Source organism: Ambystoma mexicanum, chromosome 13, assembly GCF_040938575.1.
Source record: "Ambystoma mexicanum isolate Mex_15411 chromosome 13, UKY_AmexF1_1, whole genome shotgun sequence".
In the NCBI taxonomy this organism is placed as follows: domain Eukaryota; kingdom Metazoa; phylum Chordata; class Amphibia; order Caudata; family Ambystomatidae; genus Ambystoma; species Ambystoma mexicanum.
In genome coordinates, this window is record NC_090938.1 from 755200946 (window position 1) to 755218116 (window position 17171).

The 17171-nt window shown below is 49.0% G+C and overlaps 1 long non-coding RNA gene across 1 annotated transcript in view; it reads left to right on the forward strand.

The window, feature by feature from the left end:
- Positions 1 to 8445, forward strand: part of LOC138520682 (uncharacterized) — a 110297-nt gene extending 101852 nt beyond the window's left edge. Inside the window, exons 3-4 of the long non-coding RNA XR_011282857.1 lie at positions 6242 to 6598; positions 7918 to 8445. This is a non-coding gene — a long non-coding RNA (uncharacterized lncRNA). The remainder of the gene's footprint in view (positions 1 to 6241; positions 6599 to 7917) is intronic.
- Positions 8446 to 17171: the final 8726 nt, after the last annotated feature.

A 17171-nucleotide genomic window follows, 5' to 3' on the forward strand; every position in this document is an offset into this window, starting at 1 on the left:
AGAATCTGCTTGCTTTTAGCAGGTGCTAAAAGGTGGATCCTGTGGTGTCATGTGCCAGGGAATAGCCGGTCACGTGACATGGAAAAGGAAGCGGAAATAAAGGAACCACTGGAACTGGCGTAGGAACGCCAGTCCGGGTTTATGCAACCTAACGAGCAGCTGTGTCTGTTCATGCGCAGCGACACGCTGCGCCATACGGCCCTGACAGGCCTGGACATAATGTTGGGCTCCCGTGGGTGCACACGCCCCACATCACACTGGCGACGAGGACCAGAAACAAGCCCGCGCAATCTCAGCCACATCCTGCCAGCAAGGGGAGAGTGAGAGGCCTACCAACATCTCGCGGAGCTGCATAGTAACACGTGCGGCAGCAGAGCCTCGTTTTCACACCTCCAACATTCTGAAGCTGTCACGCTGTTCGAAGGAAGAAAAGAACATCATTTTCACACTGCAACGTTCCGTATGAAGCGCGGGCATGCCAACAATTACAACCACGGCAAGTAACAAACTACCACAAACACCACAGGCCAGGAAGACAGTGCTGCAGTTAGCACAGGCCAGGGAGATAGTGCTGCACTTACCAAAGGACATTGTCAAACCCTCGAAACTTCACCCTGCTACACCGGTGGGTGGGATCAAATTAGCCTGGGATCACAGAGTGCACCCCCCACCCAAGGAAGAGCGCCACACATCCCCCACGTCCCACGTGTGGAAACACCAAAACGCTGACCATGTCCAGCGCAGAGACAAGCCCCTCGAGAGCCAGCGCGAGCCCGTCCACAGGGAGGAATGCCACCCCAGATCACGCTGACCCAGCGCTAATCACCCTCATGCTGCCTTTTGACCCTTTCACTACGGGGGCAGCTATTTGCTGGGAGATCTGGCTGCAGCAATTCGAAATGCACCTCGATGCTAGGGAGATCACGATAGCAAAGAAGAAATGCACATTTCTCCTGCTCAACATCGGAGCAGCGGCATTACGCCTGTTCAATGCAATCCCATCCGCGGAGACGCAAACAACTATGATGCTGCAAAGAACGCACTCACTAACATGTTCAGGCCGGATCTCAATCCTGACTATGAACGCTTCCATTTCTGCATGGCCAGACAGCGGGAAAACGAAACTGTGGACAAGTTCTACGCACGCCTACGCAAAATGGCAGTCGGCAGTGAGTTCCCCAACAAGGAATTTGCCATTCGCCTTCAGATTATAAATGGAATCTCATCCGAAAAACTGAGGAGGTCCATTCTATCAGAGAGAAATGTACGCCTATCCCGAATCCTAGAAATGGCGTGCCTTTGCAAACAAACAGAAGACCAGGTGGCGGTATGAAGCAGCAATCCAAAGACTCCCGCTCGATAATCCAAAACCAACGGAAGACGTTTCAGCCATATCAAGGCACCAGAATGCCCGAGAACACGGCGAGCGAAGAGGAAGCACCACCAAATCCCAAACGCCGCAAGGGAGGGACAATGCGTGTAAATGGTGCGGCGGCCCATGCCACAGAGGAGAGTCTTGCCCTGCATGGGGATCAACATGACACAAATGCAACCGCCTTAACCACTATACATCAGTCTGTGTAAATCTGCCAAACAGAAGCGACCGAGAGCAAACACCGCGGCAGACGCAAGAGTGCCGAAAGAAATTCGCTCCACGAGAAACACATCGGCAACCAAGCAAGAAGGGAAGGGCGAGGGCAGTAGATAACGCCCAGAGGTCATCGGACACCAGCGAAAGTGGAGACAGCGAGGACAGCGCATCCCCCGACAGAAGGGATAACGACAAATGAAGGAAAGCCAGCAAACAAGTGCACCGCGTGCACCTCATCTCGGCAGTAGAGCCGCAACGATCCAGACAACGAAAGAGGCCGTCTTGCACTGTCATTTCCGACAGAGAACCACTGCGCATGGTCATAGAGACAGGCGCAACCGTCAATGTAATGCCAGCATCAGTGTTCATCAAACTTCACCCGAAGCCCAAACTTCAGGAAAGGAAAGTCAGACTATCTGCCTACGGCTGCAAGAAACCTCTGCCGGTGCAAGGGTCATTCAAATCTGACTTCTCCTACAACAACACCATGTGCCGAGCACGAGTCTACGTTGTCGACGCCGGCTGCGAAACACTACTAAGCTGTAGAACCGCCGAGAAGCTGAAACTAATCCACTTTGCCTTCAGCATCCAACGCAAGGATATCGACATTCTACTAGAACAACATCACAAGGTATTCCAAGGCATCGGCTGCATAAGGGGCAGATCCATCAAACTACACATTGACCCCACCATCGAACCAAAGGCAGTACACCATCGGCGAGTACCATTCCTCATGAGAGAAGCTGTGGAGAAAGAACTGGACAAACTAGAAAAAGTGGGCATCATAGAGAAAACATCAGGGCCAACCCCGTGGGTATCCCACATGGTAGTCGCGAAGAAACCCAAGCAACCCAAAGCAGTACGGATCTGCATTGACATAAGGCTCCCCAACGCAGCCATTGGGCGGGAACGCCACATTACACCGACCATAGATGAACTCATTGTAGACCTAACGGGAGCAACAATATTCAGCACACTTGACCTCAGGTCCGGCTACCATCAACTCAAACTATCCAGGGAGTCGAGGTACATCAGCACATTCTCCTCCCACCTCAGACTGCGACTCTACAAGCGACTAAACTTCGGAATATTGTCAGCCGCCAAAGTATTCCAACACGAAATTCGGAAGGTCCTCACTGGGCTGGAAGGGACGACGAACATCAGTGATGACATCATCGTATATGCATCCAACAAAGACGAACACCTCAAGCGCCTCGCAGCGGTCCTACACAGGCACAGGCTAGAGGAAGCCGGACTGAACCTGAACGCCAAAAAGTGCGAGTTCGGAAAGGAAGAGCTATGCTTCTTCGGATACATCTTCAACGCAAGAGGGGTGTCGCCAGATCCCGCTAAAGTTAAAGACATCAAAAGCAACAGACCCCCGCTATCAGCCACAGAAGTAAGAAGTTTCATGGGGATAGCGACGTACTGTGCGAGATTCGTTCCAGACCTTGCCACCATTGCAAGTCCCCTCCGTGAACTAATTAAGAAGGACCAAAAGTGGGAATGGTCGCCTGCCCACCAACAAGCATTCCAGCAGATCAAAGACACTCTATCTGCCTCCACAACCATGGCCTTTTTCGACATCGAGAGACATACAGAACTCCTAGTCGACGCCAGCCCAGTCGGCCTAGGAGCCGTGCTCACCCAGACTGACAACGATGGTAACATCCACCCAATTGCTTTTGCCAGTCGCGCGTTAACCAAAACAGAACCAAATTACACACACATAGAGAAAGAGGCCCTCACAATCCTGTCGGGATGCAGACACTTCAAAGTCTACCTGCTGGGCAAAAAGCAAAAGTACTCTCGGACCACAAACCACTTATTCCAACATTCAGGGGATCAGCACCTCATCCACCAACACACATCGAAAAGTGGATGCTACAACTCCAGCCCTAGAACATAGAGGTAGAATACCGACCGGGGACAGGCAACCCAGCTGACTAACTGTCTCGCCACCCGTGGCCCGCCACAGACCAGGAAGAGCGCCACGCGACGGAGACGGATGAACACGTGTGCCACATGGTAGCGTGTGCCCGACTACAGGCCCTGACCCTGCGAGAGATAGCCAACGAGACCGAGATGGACACTATCCTAACCCACACCATAAGCGCCATCCAATCAGGGAATTGGAAGAACTTCCTTACCTCCATGGCTCAACGCACCGCAGCCGCCCAAGTAAAACTTCAGTCACTGTTCGGAATTCCGCCACAAACTTACTGTAGCCCCCGAAGGGGTGATACTCAGAGGCCACCGCATCGTGCTGCCTGCATCACTAGAAGAAAGAGCTCTCAAACTAGCCCATAGCGGCCATCAAGGTATCGTGAAAACAACAGCCTACCTAACATCCAGGATGTGGATGCCCAACATGCAACAGCGAGTGATGGAGCTGGTGGGGTCCTGCGCGGCCTGCCAAACCACCCAGAGAGCAGAGAACCCAGAACCCATCATCAGCGCCCTGAGAAGCAACCAACGGTGGGAAGCTGTCAGTATCGATTACTGCACCATTGCTGGAGAAGGCTTCTTACTCGTCCTAATCAACGAATTCAGCAGATATCCCGAAGTCGAACACGTGGCATCCACCAATGCCGAGACCATGACTCTCGCATTGAAGAAGATATTTGCAATACACGGGTCCCATCGAAAATCAAAAGTGACAATGGGCCGCCTTTCACTAGCCGAGAACTACGCCAATTTTTCAAAGATCTTAACATAAGACACAAACGGATCACCCCAGGATGGCCACAGGCAAATGGCGATGCTGAACGATTTATGGGGTCGCTCAACAAGGTTATCCGCATTGCAAAAGAAAGGGGACATTCCTGGCTGAAAGCAGTGTATCATTTTCTGAGGACCCACAGGCAGACCTCGCACTCCTCGACAGGAATCAGCCCAGCAGCACTCATGTTTGGAGAACCCATACAGGCAGAATTTCCCATACATCCCAGATGGGTAGCGCCAGAGCCAGACCTCCCAACCCTAAATGCCAAAAGGGCGAGACGAAAAGGAGAGTATCACTCGACTAGCCAGCCACTAGGAGCTGATACCCGGAGATACTGTCATCGTCAAGAACCGAGCCACCCCCAAGAAGATGTCCCTCAACTTCGAGTTCCAACCCTGGACAGTCAGTGCCACGAATCACAGCATGATCACGGCCACCAGAGGAAGCGAGACAGTGACGAGGAACATCTCTCACTTCAGAAGAGTACGACCTGAGCTATGAGAAGAAAGCCCAAGAGCCACGAGAGAAGGGACAAGATCGCCCTGCCGACCGCAAGGCCAAATGACACCCGGACCCCACGAAGTGCCAAGAGAATCAATGACACTCAACCGGCAAGAAGATGAAGCCCAACCCGAGAGCCCTCGACCGGATGAGTCAGAGAGAAGCCATACCCGATACCATCGGAGGGAGAGGCCTAAACCTTCATCCCGCCTGCAAGGATACGTGGTGGACAGAATATACCAGCAGGTGAGCCTGCCCTGGAGAAACCCGAGAGACTAGAATAGACTACACCTGTTGTCATATGTTGTTGTTAAAGGGGGGAGGGGAGCATTCCAAGTTGGGGAGGAATGTGGTGTCACATGCCGGGGAATAGCCGGTCTCGTGACATGGAAAAGGAAGCGGAAATAAAGGAACCACCGGAACTGGCGTAGGAACGCCAGTCCGGGTTTATGCAACCTAACGAGCGGCTGTGTCTATTCTTGCGCAACGACGCGCTGCGCCATACGGCCCTGACAGGCCTGCACATAATGTTGGGCTCCCGCAGGTGCACACGCCCAACATCACAGATCCCAGAGGAATCCAATCGTTTACCTGCCGCATGAAATTGGCATGCATGTGGGATGCCATGCAATTTTTGCATGCAAGCCAGAACGGGGGCAGAAACACAATTTCACGTTCCTTGCGCCCGCGTCACCAGCAAACATTGCAAAAAGCAGTGGCACGTATCGTGAGCCTTCGGGGGGGTCACAGACCAAAGACAGCCACGAGGAGCTCAATAAAAAACACAGTGAAATCACAAGCATCACTCCTGCATCAGCACACCCCCCCCCTCCCTCTAGGCCAAAGGTCTGGAACCTGCAGCTCTCCAGATGTTTTGCTTTACAACTCCCAGGAACCACTGACTGTCGACTTGAGCTGTAGTGCATAACAACTGGAGAGCCATATGTTACCAAGCTCTTTCCGTGGGTCACAGTACAGAAAAGCTGATTTGTTTTACCTAAAGCTGGCCTTACTCTTTCTCTAGTTGTTTCCAATGTTAAGGCTGTTGTAAAATCCCATTAAAATAACATTTTTGAGCCAGATGAAAGGCTAGAGCAGGGGTCTGCAACCTGCAGCTCTCCAAATGTTTTAAACTACAACTCCCATGAACCCTCACCATTGACTGTGTTGTCTAGGGCTGATGGGAGCTGTAGCATAAAACATCAAAATAACCACATGTTCCAGATTCCTGCTCTATAGCCATGGTACTGAACAGCTAATTTGTTTTAACTAGAGCTGACCTTTCTCTTTCTCTAATGTTCAGGCTGTTGTAAGTTCCATTAAGATGAAGTGTAAGAACCAGAGGGACAAGACGAGTTACATTGATGTAAAGATTATTTTTGTTAATTATGTACAATTGTTTATTTCTGATTTCTCGCTGCCAGGCCCGGCTGCTCAGGCTGTGACTATATACCAGCCTCGCTTTGCTTCCACAACAGCAGGCAACGACGTGATGCTGGACTGCACCTGGGACAGCGCCTTGAGCTCAAGCATAGGCCGCTACACCTGGTACCACCACCATGGTAACTCCTCCCTCCCAGGGACCGTTGTGTCCAATGACACCGGAAGCCACAGGGGCAGAGTGGTTGCATCCAACACGGCTAACTTTGCTGCTGTCAGGAAAGCTGGCATCAAACTCCGGGACGTGCAGGTCAACGACTCAGGCCTGTACATATGCGAGGTCGAGATCTTCACTGCCGGCATAGACCGGGGGAGCGGCATTCTACTCCAAGTTGTGGATGGTGGGTGAAGATAGTTTGATGCTAACGGAGCGTGCATTGCAAACTCAATGGAATTGTGCCATGATTATTCCACATGAGTACATGTAAAATTATGAAATGTCTCTGTCCCCATCCCCCACCCAGTCTCGCAATGTTAATAAGAAAGAAGTGCACTTTAAATGTAGCACTCTAGCCAGGACATACTACTGACATATTTTCTATAAACCTTTGTAGATCCCTATTCATTAAGCAGTTTTTACACCATGACATTTCACCTCGGAAGCCATTTTCTTTTGACTGGCAGCCATTTTAAACTTCCAAGAGATGACAAATATCTTCCTTGTTGCTTTATTGCAAAAGTGAAGCCCAGGATGTTGTGTTTCCACATAAGTTAACTAGGGGTTGCTCAGAGCGACCAAGACCATGGGCAATCGCTGTCCAGCCAGACATCAATCGAGGACATTTCATGCAGTGACTGTGCATATATTTAGGTGATCTGACCGAGTAATTGCCAGAGAGCATTGAGATTTAAAAGCTATGTGCCCACAAAATCAGGGATGTAAAGGTGTATGTTTAATGAATCATACAATTTCAGGTAGGATGGCCAAACAGAATTAAATCCATCTTCTAGTAAAATTGTGCAGAAATTAAGTCGTTCTAGAGTTTCTTGTGCAGTCATAGCTACGATTTAATCTTTAAACCTGGGTTTGTATGAAAGCTTCACAACATCAATATATTTAAATCCACAATACCTTCACGGTCTTAGATAGATGGGATTTAGCACACAAGTCATCAATGAATCTGCACCAGGGAAATCAACATCCTCCCAGAAATTGAAACCCCTCGATCCAGTCAAGGGACTGGTGCGGCCACAGGTTGGTTTGACTGTGCTTTCTTTAATTGCGTGATTAGTTATGGCTACACATGTGCTTCCTGAATGTCTGCATATGCTCTTATGGCTAACTCTAACCTTCCTTAGACACACTGCAGTTAAGCTTGCTTATTTAAAATAGCAATTTTTTATGTGTTTGGTTTGATCGATTGCTTCTCTATTTCTTTTCCTGATGTGTTAATAGTAGACTGACAGTATATATTGCAAGAAATGTTATTTTCTTTTATTCTTCCTCCTTTCCCAACCCTTTTAACGTGGTAGCCATTTTGGGTTGTGCCTTGTGTTTTTTAAGGTTATGAAGAACATTCTTGATGACAGTAAAACGTGTTAACCTCTAGTGACAGCTGCATGTTGTTTGGGTGATGAATTACCTTGTTGTTATTGTAATGACATTAATTAAAGAAATGCTTATTTTTGACTCCATATTCTCCCATCATGGAAAATGAAGCTGGTTCTGCTTTGAGGATCCCCGTCAGCCTCCTTGTGTCCCGCACCGTCGGCGTCCTGCTGTTCTTCTGCCTCACTGTGCTGTTCATCAACTGCTACTACGCGAGGATATGTCCATTGCCCGACGCCATGGTCCATGCCTGACCTGGTGTTCATGACCACTCAGGATGTGTAGGACCCTGCTCTACTCTCTGCTTGCTTCTTAGACCCGTATAATTGGTGAGGATGCCCCAGAAAAGCTATTGCTGCCGACAACCACTACTGTGATCACATCAGGCCAAAAGTTGCATACCTCGCTTTCTTGCGTATGTCCAAAGTGGTCAAGTTGTGTTTGTTTGTGAGGTTCTGTTGCAAATACAATGCCCCATTTTTGCTTTCGTTAAACAACTTTTCCATTCATTCACCTCCATTTATTCATGTTTTAAACAAAGATGGTTTTAAGGGGATAATTCTTACCAGTCTCTGGTGATGGCTTCACTGCAGTTGTCAACCAGCTCTTGATGTAATAAAAATGTCTTGACCAAGTGTACCTTCAGCCGTTTGATTTATAAGCAATATGTGTGTCCTCGCAGTTGTTCCTTGTACTGAGTTCCTATTAGAAAAAGAATATTTAGCAAAGCCAACAGTTTTGGCTGTAGTATAGGCATTAGGTAGGCATTTCCCAGGAACTGCCATAACATGCCCAGGTATTAACACTATTTATCAGCTGTTTCCAGTTCGTGACCAGATAGTATCATTATGGCAGTGCCTAGAAAATGCCTATCCCATGACCACACAAAAGCCAAAATGCTTGTTTCAAATGAGTTACAGAGTTTATCCGGTGCTTCTTCCTGGCGCTTGGTGCCCCTTTCATTGCATTTAAGAAGAGTGACTGCCCTACTCACTTCTGCGCCCATGGCACAGTGAGTACTGTCCCGTGACAAAATCCTGCCTCTTGTGTTATTTTATTTTATTTTAATTTTCTTTCACCCTGCCCTATCCAGAGAGTCTCTGTGCACCTTACAAGGTTCAAGAGTGCAAGAGGTGGGAGATGAAACATAAGTTATCATATGTTTTCTGGATAGGGTAGAAAGATAAGGATAGAGAGACGATAGCAGGCGCGGTGGAGAGGCTGGAGTAGGTATGAGGGAGCCAGTTAGGTGTTGTGACGGATCCTGTGTTGTCGTCCCTTCTCCTCAAAGGGAAGACCATTCCCATTAGGCCAGGGAGGTGAGGCCGCTACCCGATAGTCCCCCTGGGGTTGGATCTCATGGGGAGGGATTCACCCTCTGGGATTCAGGGAGGACATCATGGTTTAACGCAGCATAATGCACCCTCACACACCTTTCTTCCCTCACCTTCTTTTCCTTACTCTGGCCATACAAGTCCCCCCATGTATTTTTACTATAGCAATAGTACCACTAGTACTGGGACGAGGAAGATCAGGACTGACTCCACTGAACTATCACCTCAACATACTGAGACGAGGAAGATGCTGTGCACTAGACAGAACTCAAAAGACCATCGCATTGAGCAGTCTAGCTTTTGTCTTCCATGAAACTTAAAAAGAGAAGTGGGACTAATAACATTGTCAGTCACTTCCTGGACGCACCACACGCAAGGCAAACACCGTGCAGGCGGAAGAGCTGGACCTGCAGCTACTGACCAGAATGTGGTGGAAAGAGAGACCATGTCCCTACCTGCTTGGAAGAGGATCGAGGACCGAAGGTCAGAAGAGGCTGAGGTTCTTGGCACGGAAGAGAGCAGACGAAGACGCTGCACCTGAAACAGTGTAGAAGAACCGTCAGAAGATGCAAGGAAGCCCGAGACCAACGTGAGAGACCAGGAGCCCAAACAGAAGGGCTCCCCGGGGACATCTAAGGGCACTACAGAAGCCAATGTAAAGGGGTTTGGGACCCGAGAGAGAAACACAAAAACAGGGGTCTGGGACCTGAGAAGCCAATGTGAAGGGGTCGAGGACCCGAAAAAAAGAGAAACCAATGTGAATAGGTCTGGGATACAAGGATAAGAAAGCATAATGACAGGGTCAAGGACCCTCTGAAGGAGAGACAATATTCCCGACAGGGCAGTGTACCAGGGATACTGTGTAGAACCAGTCAAGTATACTGTTAAGACTGATTTTCTATACTCTGGCCTGGTGGACAGATGTATAGAAGGCCAACCTTTATTGTGACAGGGACAACTCTGGGAAGCTGTAGCCAAAACAATTTAAGGTAGCAGTGACAGGCGGGCTAGGCTAAGTTCTTCAGAGGGTTGAGAGTGTAAAGGATCCACAATGAGGTCACACAATGGGAGTCACAAATTGCACTTAGACAGGATGTATAGAAATACAGTTATTTAATTATGGCCAAACACACTATAAGAAAAATTAATACAAGCAGGTAGACTTGTCAAACAATACCATCAAAGTAAAATACATATGTGCAGTCACAGGTTCAAGTGCATAATACAAATCAAAATACTCCTGCAAGGGAATGAATAGGTGAGTATCACACACACAAATGTCCACAGAGATGATCCCTAACTAATATTGTCCAACCCTAAATTGACTGGGGCCATGTGCCCTATTGTTACGGATACAATTACACAGAATTTAGGATGCAGGAAAAAATGTAGGTGGGTCTTTGGGGCCAGTGATGGATTCTTAGAGTCAGGGTTCAATGTAGACAAGTGCCCAAAATTACCCCCAACAGTCAGAAGTCTTGCCAAGGCAAGTAATGGCAAAGCCAATAGTATTAGAATAAGGGTTAATATAAGTCCATTAACTTATAGTGGGAGTGTAGGGGTATGTTAAAAGCTCAGTAACTTACCCCCCTCACTCCGAATCTTCCGGAGTCTTTCCAGAACAAAGGAAGGGTTTCCTGGCTTGCTTTTCCTGCCAAAATCTGTGGTCCTTGATTTTCACGGGTTGCAGGTTCGAGTGATTCTCCGGTTAGGCTCTTTTTCTGGTGCAAGGACTCTTGATGAAGAAATGCAAAAACAAACAATGCAGGACCTTTCTCGGGACTGGAGGTGTGTCAGAAAAGCAGGTTTCAGACGGTGCATGCTGCGCACAGCGATGCAACATGACTCAGTAGCCGCGGTCGGATTTGCTGGTCTTTCACGGGTCCCCTTGGTGCTAGGACGCTGAAAATTCGCAGAGGATGTCGGAACGGCGACGAAGATAACCTGGTAGCCCAAAAACAAAGCTGGTCAGCCAGAGGACGATTCCTGGGCACTTCCGAAGGCGGTTTTTGTGCTGGGCATCGAGTAGGCATTGGGTATGGGTGGTCCCTCCACTCCTGGGGTCGTAGCCCCTTTGCAGGCCTAGTGAAGATCACAGGGCTGTAGCAGAAGTTGGTTGCCAGGCCTCCTTCAGACAGGTTACAGGTTTCTTTGCGGGTCTCCTCAGCTGGACGGATTCTTGGCTCCTTCAGGTTCTTCCAGGATCTCCCTGAAATGCATGCAGGGGCCCTCTTCCTATCCTAAAAGCCAGGTAGAAGTTGAAACTCACACTAGCCAATGGCAGAACTGGCACACACACACACACCCCCCAGTGGTCCAATCAGGACCACTGGCGGGAACACTCATGCATACCACTCAGACACACAGAAACCAGTATGTGGATTGGGGCCAGACTGGCCCAGCCCACATCCTGCCTATCAAACACACAAAGCCCTCCAGTAGCCTGCCAATTGCTGCTGCTTTCCCGGGCACACAACAAGATGCAAAAAGAATGGGCGAAAAACCTTGTGGCACGGCCTGTTTGATCAGTAGCCACAGTAAGTAGCCAAAAGTGGTAAACGCGTTAAAGCTCAAACGAAATTCCCCAAAAAGTGGGGAAAAGTCACTGCTGCCAGCAGCCCATCTTTGAAGCACCTCTAACCAAAAAATCCTTTGAGTGTTAATATACGGCAAAACAAAAATGAGCCCCATTGCACTGCAGTGTAAGCTGCTTTGTCCAATGATAAAAAGTTACCACATGTCACAAGACTAAGGGAAACACTGTTTCCCAGTAATGATAGCCTTAAGGACATATCAGTTTCCCCATAACATGTGAGCAAAGGATAGTACAGTGAAGCTTAAGGCTTCACTGAACTGCAAAAAGTACAGGTCAGATTGAAACATAAAAGCTAACTGTTTGGGGGTTCCATATAGATGGAAGGAAAGGTGCAGTAAAGAGAATCTTTCCTAACACACGCCTCCCCCCCCCAACTAAGGGACAGGGGGAACTAATCCATCCCTGGATGGGTCTTCTGTTCCAGTCGGTTAACCCTGTTGCACAGCCCATCAACATTGCTACATTTGGGATCTGGCCTATGCCCAATAGTGAAGTTCAAGGCCTGAAGACTCATGAACCACCTGAGCCACTTTGGATTCTCTCCCTTAACATCTATCAACCACTTCAAGGTTTGAGGGGGAGCATACACAGTGAAGTGAGTCTCATAGAGGTAGGACCTCAACTTCCTAAGGCACCATATAATGGAGAAAATAATCCTCTAAACCTGGGGCCAACTGAGTTCTCCACTCCTAAACTGGTAGCTGACTAGACATATAGGGTGTTCCTCACCTTTGTCATTAAGCTGTGAAAGTGTTCCAACGAACCCAGTGTCATAGGCATCTGTCTGCACTGAGAAAGGTCTCTTCCAATCCGGTGCCCTTAGACCAGGGGCCTGACCTAGGGATTCTTTCAGTCCAGTGAAGGCCTTCTCACACTCAGGAGTCCATAACAACTCTTGAGGTCCCCTATGAGTATGAGGGCAGTCAGAGGGACAGCTATATTTCTATAGGCTGCCACTTTACTCCTGTATTTCCCAGTGAGGCCCAGGAAAGTCCTCACTTGGGTTTGGGTAGTGGCGGGTGCCCAGTCCTGTACCTGAGGTACTTCACTGAGAAGAGGTTGCATCTTGTCCCCAAACGCTCCAACTTCATGCTTGCAGAAGGCCAATGGCTCCTTTTAGTTTGACACGTTGCTGCCTTCCTGAACAAGTTGGCCTGGCGAAGGTCCTGACACCCAGTCTCTTGAGTAAGACCCAGTTCCTTCCAAGTGGGGGTTGAATCTGCCATGTCATTCAGAACAGGGGCTAAACTCAGTTGACAGGTGTCCGTTGCAGCCACCAATCCAGAAGTCCATACACTGAAGTAGGGCTCTGAAAAGGCCAAAACTGCTGTCTCCTCCTCAGCACAGACTGACCGGGATATGTTGCCATGCCCTGCAAAGAGGACATAACAGCCACTGTACTTTTCAATGCAGAGCTGACCCACTAAGGTATTACCCTTTAGTGAAGAGTGTGCTTCTGTCTTGGGGACAGAACCCAGAGCTCTAGTGTCCATACAGAATCCAAAACTGGCTTTACATGTATATCCCTCCAGTTCCTCAGAACTGAACTCTTGACAGCTAGAATCCTCAGACACTCTTGGTTCCAACACAGGGTGGATCTCACACCAACTTCCATAACTTTGTCTTGGTTCTGAACCACCACAATACCCAATCTTGGTGGGTTCACTTATTCCCAGTATACAGTCTGGTTCCGACCAACCTGTTATAAAGGGTGTCACTGACAACAAGAGGGGAGATTGCCTCAGCAAACTCTCCAGCTCACCTTGCTGATGTGGGGTCAGGTGATGAGACACTAGGCCATCCTCGCTGAAGCCATTAGAAAGGCTGCTTTGACACTGGGTAGGGAGACACACAGATTTCTCTGGTTCCCACTCTATAGCCATAAGCAGGGCTCCAATTTTATCTCTCAAGATAAAATCCACCATACTATTCACAGGAAACTTCATGTCAGCCTGTCCAGATTCACCAAAGCCTTGAGAATAGTTTACCTTGCCAAGCTGTGAAACATGGCAAGGCCCAGACCACTGACAGGTAGTCAGGGATTTGTAGAACAGATTTGACAGGAGAAGGTCCCACCTCCTTCTCTGGGGCTCACAGAGATCTCCAATCAAACACCTGAGAGATCTGACAGATCTCTCTCTCAGACCATCCTGTGGATGACAGCTCAGTGACACTTGACAGGTCACTTCACCATCCTTCCACTCAGTCTGACCACTGCTGAGCACAGCAGAGGAGCTACATCTGTAGCTGTCATTCAGCATGGTGTCAATGACTGACTTGGCAGTCATTCCCTTTGGGTTGGCATAAGGGCATATGGGACTGTGATCAGTAATCCCCAATTGCAACATATTGTCTGAGGTCTCCAGAGTCAAAGGGCTAATACAATTAGGCCTTGTTTCTGGTAACAACGAGTTCACTCCTAAAAGTGAACTCTGGAGTAAATGAATTCCTGTCTCACTTCTGTCAACCTGGTGACAGAGAGTGAGACCCCTGCATTGGTTTCCCTCTGGGACCCCCATCATGGACCAGCAGGAATGTGTGTTAGACCACACAGGTGATATCCTGACCCTAGGATGCATCACAAGTGGAATGTCACACACCAACTGTAGGAGGAAGGGCCTCACAACCTGAGCTTCAGGCTTCACTGTACTGCAAAAAGTACAGGTCAGATTGGAAAATAAAAGCAAAAAGTTTAAGAAGATGGAAGAAAAGGTGCAGTAAAGAGAATCTTTCCTAACCTCAACACACAGAGACAGCATTCCTACAGGGCAGTGTAACAGGGATGCTGTGAAGACCCAGTCAAGTATACCCACAGAGACAGCATTCCTGGCAGGGCAGTGTACCAGCGAAACTGTGAAGAACCAGTCAAGTATACACACAGAGACAGCCTTCCTGGCAGGGCAGTGCACCAGCGATACTGTGAAGAACCAGTCAAGTATACCCACAGAGACAGCCTTCCTGGCAGGGCAGTGCACCAGCGATACTGTGAAGAACCAGTCAAGTATACACACAGAGACAGCCTTCCTGGCAGGGCAGTGCACCAGCGATACTGTGAAGAACCAGTCAAGTATACCCACAGAGACAGCATTCCTGGCAGGGCAGTGTACCAGCGAAACTGTGAAGAACCAGTCAAGTATACACACAGAGACAGCCTTCCTGCCAGGGCAGTGTACCAGGGATACTGTGAAGAACCAGTCAAGTATACCCACAGAGACAGCATTCCTGGCGTGGCAGTGTACCAACGAAAGTGTGAAGAACCAGTCAAGTATATACACAGATACAGCATTCCTGCAGGGCAGTGTACCAGGGATACTGTGAAGAACCAGTCAAGTATACCCACAGAGACAGCTTTCCTGGCGTGGCAGTGTACCAGCGAAACTGTGAAGAACCAGTCAAGTATACACACAGAGACAGCCTTCCTGGCAGGGCAGTGTACCAGCGAAACTGTGAAGAACCAGTCAAGTAAACCCACAGAGACAGCATTCCTGGCGTGGCAGTGTACCAGCGATACTTTGAAGAACCAGTCAAGTATGCCCACAGAGACAGCATTCCTGGCAGGGCAGTGTACCAGTGAAACTTTGAAGAACCAGTCAAATATACACACAGAGACAGCCTTCCTGGCAGGGCAGTGTACCAGGGATACGGTGAAGAACCAGTCAAGTATACCCACAGAGACAGCATTCCTGGCAGGGCAGTGTACCAGGGATACTGTGAAGAACCAGTCAAGTATACCCACAGAGACAGCATTCCTGGCGTGGCATTGTACCAGCGAAACTGTGAAGAACCAGTCAAGTATACACACAGAGAGAGCTTTCCTGGCAGGGCAGTGTACCAGCAATACTGTGAAGAACCAGTCAAATATACACACAGAGACAGCATTCCTGGCAGGGCAGTGTACCAGGGATACTGTGAAGAACCAGTGAAATATACACACAGAGACAGCATTCCTGGCGTGGCAGTGTACCAGCGAAACTGTGAAGAACCAGTCAAGTATACACACAGAGAGAGCATTCCTGCAGGGCAGAGTACCAGGGATACTGTGAAGAACCAGTCAAGTATACCCACAGAGACAGCATTCCTGGCAGGGCAGTGTACCAGGGATACTGTGAAGAACCAGTCAAATATACACACAGAGACAGCCTTCCTGGCAGGGCAGTGTACCAGCGATACTGTGAAGAACCAGTCAAGTATACACACAGAGAGAGCATTCCTGCAGGGCAGAGTACCAGGGATACTGTGGAGAACCAGTCAAGTATACCCACAGAGACAGCATTCCTGGCAGGGCAGTGTACCAGGGATACTGTGAAGAACCAGTCAAATATACACACAAAGACAGCATTCCTGGCAGGGCAGTGTACCAGTGATACTGTGAAGAACCAGTCAAGTATACACACAGAGACAGCATTCCTGGCAGGGCAGTGTGCCAGCGATACTGTGAAGAACCAGTCAAGTATACACACAGAAACAGCATTCTGGCAGGGCAGTGTACCAGCGAAACTGTGAAGAACCAGTCAAATATACACACAGAGACAGTATTCCCGGCAGGGCAGTGTACCAGGGATACTGTGAAGAACCAGTCAAGTATACCCACAGAGACAGCCTTCCTGGCAGGGCAGTGTACCAGGGATACTGTGAAGAACCAGTCAAATATGCACACAGAGACAGCATTTCTGGCAGGGCAGTGTACTAGGGATACTGTGAAGAACCAGTCAAATATACACACAGAGACAGTATTCCCGGCAGGGCAGTGTACCAGGGACACTGTGAAGAACCAGTCAAGTATACACACAGAGACAGTATTCCCGGCAGGGCAGTGTACCAGGGATACTGTGAAGAACCAGTCAACCACACCCAACCGTGCATGAGGACAAGGTCCTCCAACAAGCCCTCTTCTTCATCGCAGTACCTGGTAAGGTCGGATGTCAGGTCTGTCCAAGTCACTGGAGTGGCTCACCAGGGGCGGGAGAAAGGCTATGGAAAGGGAGACATTCCCCCTGTAACTTTAAATACAAGCCGGAAAAAGGTCTGCATAAGAAAGTTTGGGTAGATGGAGGGTGAACCTTGCTGCAGCATTTTGTATGGCATGAAGGGGAGGGGGGGAGGTGAGGGTGCTGTTGGGGAGTCCAGTGAGAAAAGCGTTAGCGTAGTGCAGCTTGGACAGGACAGTTCTTGGACTGCAGTGCAGATGTCATTGGGGGCAGGGGTGTGTCTTATTTCGCAGATGAGGTATTGTTGTTGTTTGCATGTTTTTGTGATAGGAGCTTTGTGGTACGTGAATGAATGGGGGGGGGGTTTGTGGTGAAGCCTAGAGATTTGACAGGTGTGGAGATAGGTACGTATTTGTGGGTTGTCTGTGGTGAGTTCTTTCGTCCAAAGGATGAGGTCAGATTTGTGTCTGGTGGGGCAGAGGAGGAGGTATTCTGTTTTGGAAGGGT